The sequence below is a fragment of the Salmo salar genome, chromosome 27 (assembly GCF_965601325.2).
Source record: "Salmo salar chromosome 27, fSalSal1, whole genome shotgun sequence".
Lineage (NCBI taxonomy): Eukaryota > Metazoa > Chordata > Actinopteri > Salmoniformes > Salmonidae > Salmo > Salmo salar.
In genome coordinates this window covers 35,957,501-35,964,163 of record NC_138317.1, presented here as the reverse complement: position 1 = coordinate 35,964,163, position 6,663 = coordinate 35,957,501, and positions in this window count along the sequence as shown.

Sequence of the window (6,663 nt, the reverse complement as noted above, 5' to 3'; positions counted from 1 at the left end):
TATATATAGATATCTCTCTCCCTCCCTCTCTCTTATATATAGATATCTCTCTCTCCCTCCCTCTCTCTTTATATATAGATATATCTCTCTCTCCCTCCCTCTCTCTTTATATATAGATATCTCTCTCTCTCCTCTCCTCTCTCTTTATATATAGATATCTCTCTCCCTCCCTCTCTCTTTATATATAGATATCTCTCTCTCCCTCCCTCTCTCTTTATATATAGATATCTCTCTCTCCCTCCCTCTCTCTTTATATATAGATATCTCTCTCTCCCTCCCTCTCTCTTTATATATAGATATATCTCTCTCTCTCCCTCTCTCTTTATATATAGATATCCCTCTCTCCCTCCCTCTCTCTTTATATATAGATATCTCTCTCCCTCCCTCTCTCTTTATATATAGATATATCTCTCTCTCTCCCTCTCTCTTTATATATAGATATATCTCTCTCTCCCTCCCTCTCTCTTTATATATAGATATCTCTCTCGCACCCTCTCTCTTTATATATAGATATATCTCTCTCTCTCCCTCTCTCTTTATATATAGATATATCTCTCTCCCTCCCTCTCTCTTTATATATAGATATATCTCTCTCTCCCTCTCTCTTTATATATAGATATATCTCTCTCTCCCTCCCTCTCTCTTTATATATAGATATCTCTCTCGCACCCTCTCTCTTTATATATAGATATATCTCTCTCTCCCTCTCTCTTTATATATAGATATCTCTCTCTCTCCCTCCCTCTCTCTTTATATATAGATATCTCTCTCTCTCTCCCTCTCTCTTTATATATAGATATCTCTCTCTCCCTCCCTCCCTCTCTCTTTATATATACATATCTCTCTCTCCCTCCCTCTCTCTTTATATATAGATATATCTCTCTCGCACCCTCTCTCTTTATATATAGATATCTCTCTCTCTCTCCCTCTCTATTTATATATAGATATATCTCTCTCTCTCCCTCCCTCTCTCTTTATATATAGATATCTCTCTCTCTCTCCCTCTCTCTTTATATATAGATATATCTCTCTCCCTCCCTCTCTCTTTATATATAGATATACTCTCTCTCTCTCTCCCTCTCTCTCTCTCTACCTCCCTCTCTCTTATATATAGATATCTCTCTCCCTCTCTCTCTCTCCCTCTCTCTCTTTATATATAGATATCTCTCTCTCTCTCCCTCCCTCTCTCTTTATATATAGATATCTCTCTCCTCCCTCTCTCTTTATATATAGATATCTCTCTCTCCCTCCCTCTCTCTTTATATATAGATATCTCTCTCTCCCTCCCTCTCTCTTTATATATAGATATATCTCTCTCTCTCCCTCCCTCTCTCTTTATATATAGATATCTCTCTCTCCCTCCCTCTCTCTTTATATATAGATATATCTCTCTCTCCCTCTCTCTTTATATATAGACTCTCTCTCTCTCTCTTTATATATAGATATCTCTCTCTCCCTCCCTCTCTCTTTATATATAGATATCTCTCTCTCCCTCCCTCTCTCTTTATATATAGATATCTCTCTCTCCTCCCTCTCTCTTTATATATAGATATCTCTCTCTCCCTCCCTCTCTCTTTATATATAGATACTCTCTCGCTCCCTCTCTTTATATATAGATATCTCTCTCTCTCCCTCCCTCTCTCTTTATATATAGATATCTCTCTCTCTCTCCCTCTCTCTTTATATATAGATATCTCTCTCTCCTCCCTCTCTCTTTATATATAGATACCCTCCCTCTCTCTTTATATATAGATATCTCTCTCTCCCTCCCTCTCTCTTTATATATAGATATCTCTCTCTCCCTCCCTCTCTCTTTATATATAGATATCTCTCTCTCCCTCCCTCTCTCTTTATATATAGATATATCTCTCTCTCCCTCCCTCTCTCTTTATATATAGATATCTCTCTCTCCCTCCCTCTCTCTTTATATATAGATATCTCTCTCTCCCTCCCTCTCTCTTTATATATAGATATATCTCTCTCTCTCCCTCTCTCTTTATATATAGATATCTCTCTCCCTCCCTCTCTCTTATATATAGATATATCTCTCTCCCTCCCTCTCTCTTTATATATAGATATCTCTCTCTCTCTCCCTCTCTCTTTATATATAGATATATCTCTCTCTCTCTCTCTATATATAGATATCTCTCTCTCCTCCCTCTCTCTTTATATATAGATATCTCTCTCTCCCTCCCTCTCTCTTTATATATAGATATATCTCTCTCCCTCCCTCTCTCTTTATATATAGATATCTCTCTCTCCCTCCCTCTCTCTTTATATATAGATATCTCTCTCTCCCTCCCTCTCTCTTTATATATAGATATCTCTCTCCCTCCCTCTCTCTTTATATATAGATATCTCTCTCTCTCTCCCTCTCTCTTTATATATAGATATCTCTCTCTCCCTCCCTCTCTCTTTATATATAGATATCTCTCTCTCCCTCCCTCTCTCTTTATATATAGATATCTCTCTCTCCCTCCCTCTCTCTTTATATATAGATATCTCTCTCTCCCTCCCTCTCTCTTTATATATAGATATATCTCTCTCTCTCCCTCCTCTCTTTATATATAGATATCTCTCTCTCCCTCCCTCTCTCTTTATATATAGATATATCTCTCTCCCTCCCTCTCTCTTTATATATAGATATATCTCTCTCTCTCCCTCTCTCTTTATATATAGATATCTCTCTCTCCCTCCCTCTCTCTTTATATATAGATATATCTCTCTCTCTCCCTCCCTCTCTCTTTATATATAGATATCTCTCTCTCTCTCCCTCTCTCTTTATATATAGATATCTCTCTCTCCTCCCTCTCTCTTTATATATAGACTCTCTCCCTCTCTCTTTATATATAGATATATCTCTCTCTCTCCCTCCCTCTCTCTTTATATATAGATATCTCTCTCTCCTCCCTCTCTCTTTATATATAGATATCTCTCTCTCTCCCTCTCTCTTTATATATAGATATATCTCTCTCCCTCCCTCTCTCTTTATATATAGATATCTCTCTCTCTCCTCCCTCTCTCTTTATATATAGATATCTCTCTCTCTCTCCCTCTCTCTTTATATATAGATCTCTCTCTCCCTCCCTCTCTCTTTATATATAGATATCTCTCTCTCCCTCCCTCTCTCTTTATATATAGATATCTCTCTCTCCCTCTCTCTTTATATATAGATATCTCTCTCTCTCTCCCTCCCTCTCTCTTATATATAGATATCTCTCTCTCCTCCCTCTCTCTTTATATATAGATATCTCTCTCTCCCTCCCTCTCTCTTTATATATAGATATCTCTCTCTCCCTCCCTCTCTCTTTATATATAGATATCTCTCTCTCCCTCCCTCTCTCTTTATATATAGATATCTCTCTCTCTCTCTCTTTATATATAGATATCTTCTCTCCCTCCCTCTCTCTTTATATATAGATATCTCTCTCCCTCCCTCTCTCTTTATATATAGATATCTCTCTCTCCCTCCCTCTCTCTTTATATATAGATATACTCTCTCTCCCTCCCTCTCTCTTTATATATAGATATCTCTCTCTCCCTCCCTCTCTCTTTATATATAGATATCTCTCTCCCTCCCTCTCTCTTTATATATAGATATCTCTCTCTCTCTCCCTCTCTCTTTATATATAGATATCTCTCTCTCCCTCCCTCTCTCTTTATATATAGATATCTCTCTCTCCCTCCCTCTCTCTTTATATATAGATATATCTCTCTCTCCCTCCCTCTCTCTTTATATATAGATATCTCTCTCTCCCTCCCTCTCTCTTTATATATAGATATCTCTCTCTCCCTCCCTCTCTCTTTATATATAGATATCTCTCTCTCCCTCCCTCTCTCTTTATATATAGATATCTCTCTCTCTCTCCCTCTCTCTTTATATATAGATATCTCTCTCTCCCTCCCTCTCTCTTTATATATAGATATCTCTCTCTCCCTCCCTCTCTCTTTATATATAGATATCTCTCTCTCCCCTCCCTCTCTCTTTATATATAGATATCTCTCTCTCCCTCCCTCTCTCTTTATATATAGATATCTCTCTCTCCCTCCCTCTCTCTTTATATATAGATATCTCTCTCTCTCCCTCCCTCTCTCTTTATATATAGATATCTCTCCTCTCCCTCCCTCTCTCTTTATATATAGATATCTCTCTCTCTCCCTCTCTCTTTATATATAGATATCTCTCTCTCCCTCCCTCTCTCTTTATATATAGATATATCTCTCTCTCCCTCCCTCTCTCTTTATATATAGATATCTCTCTCTCTCCCTCCCTCTCTCTTTATATATAGATATCTCTCTCTCCCTCCCTCTCTCTTTATATATAGATATCTCTCTCTCTCTCCCTCTCTCTTTATATATAGATATCTCTCTCTCTCCCTCCCTCTCTCTTTATATATAGATATCTCTCTCTCCCTCCCTCTCTCTTTATATATAGATATATCTCTCTCTCCCTCCCTCTCTCTTTATATATAGATATCTCTCTCTCCCTCCCTCTCTCTTTATATATAGATATATCTCTCTCTCTCCCTCTCTCTTTATATATAGATATCTCTCTCTCTCCTCCCTCTCTCTTTATATATAGATATCTCTCTCTCCCTCCCTCTCTCTTTATATATAGATATTCTCTCTCTCCCTCCCTCTCTCTTTATATATAGATATCTCTCTCTCCCTCCCTCTCTCTTTATATATAGATATATCTCTCTCTCTCCCTCTCTCTTTATATATAGATATCTCTCTCTCTCCCTCCCTCTCTCTTTATATATAGATATCTCTCTCTCCCTCCCTCTCTCTTTATATATAGATATCTCTCTCTCCCTCCCTCTCTCTTTATATATAGATATCTCTCTCTCCCTCCCTCTCTCTTTATATATAGATATCTCTCTCTCTCCCTCTCTCTTTATATATAGATATCTCTCTCTCCCTCCCTCTCTCTTTATATATAGATATCTCTCTCTCCCTCCCTCTCTCTTTATATATAGATATCTCTCTCTCCCTCCCTCTCTCTTTATATATAGATATCTCTCTCTCCCTCCCTCTCTCTTTATATATAGATATTCTCTCTCTCCCTCCCCTCTCTCTCTCTCCCTCCCTCTCTCTTTATATATAGATATCTCTCTCCCTCCCTCTCTCTTTATATATAGATATCTCTCTCTCCCTCCCTCTCTCTTTATATATAGATATCTCTCTCTCCCTCCCTCTCTCTTTATATATAGATATCTCTCTCTCCCTCCCTCTCTCTTTATATATAGATATCTCTCTCTCCCTCCCTCTCTCTTTATATATAGATATCTCTCTCTCCCTCCCTCTCTCTTTATATATAGATATCTCTCTCTCCCTCCCTCTCTCTTTATATATAGATATCTCTCTCTCTCCCTCCCTCTCTCTTTATATATAGATATCTCTCTCTCCCTCCCTCTCTCTTTATATATAGATATCTCTCTCTCCCTCCCTCTCTCTTTATATATAGATATATCTCTCTCTCCCTCCCTCTCTCTTTATATATAGATATCTCTCTCTCCCTCCCTCTCTCTTTATATATAGATATCTCTCTCTCTCCCTCTCTCTTTATATATAGATATCTCTCTCTCCCTCCCTCTCTCTTTATATATAGATATCTCTCTCTCCCTCCCTCTCTCTTTATATATAGATATCTCTCTCTCTCCCTCTCTCTTTATATATAGATATCTCTCTCTCCCTCCCTCTCTCTTTATATATAGATATCTCTCTCTCCCTCCCTCTCTCTTTATATATAGATATCTCTCTCTCCCTCCCTCCCTCTCTCTTTATATATAGATATCTCTCTCTCCCTCCCTCTCTCTTTATATATAGATATATCTCTCTCCTCCCTCTCTCTTTATATATAGATATCTCTCTCTCCCTCCCTCTCTCTTTATATATAGATATCTCTCTCTCCCTCTCTCTTTATATATAGATATCTCTCTCTCCCTCCCTCTCTCTTTATATATAGATATATCTCTCTCCCTCCCTCTCTCTTTATATATAGATATCTCTCTCTCCCTCCCTCTCTCTTTATATATAGATATCTCTCTCTCCCTCCCTCTCTCTTTATATATAGATATCTCTCTCTCCCTCCCTCTCTCTTTATATATAGATATCTCTCTCTCCCTCCCTCTCTCTTTATATATAGATATCTCTCTCTCCCTCCCTCTCTCTTTATATATAGACTCTCCCTCCCTCTCTCTTTATATATAGATATCTCTCTCTCTCTCCCTCTCTCTTTATATATAGATATCTCTCTCTCCCTCCCTCTCTCTTTATATATAGATATCTCTCTCTCCCTCCCTCTCTCTTTATATATAGATATCTCTCTCTCTCCCTCCCTCTCTCTTTATATATAGATATCTCTCTCTCTCCCTCTCTCTTTATATATAGATATCTCTCTCTCTCCCTCTCTCTTTATATATAGATATCTCTCTCTCCCTCCCTCTCTCTTTATATATAGATATCTCTCTCTCCCTCCCTCTCTCTTTATATATAGATATCTCTCTCTCTCCCTCCCTCTCTCTTTATATATAGATATCTCTCTCTCCCTCCCTCTCTCTTTATATATAGATCTCTCTCTCTCTCTCTTTATATATAGATATCTCTCTCTCCCTCCCTCTCTCTTTATATATAGATATCTCTCTCTCCCTCCCTCTCTCT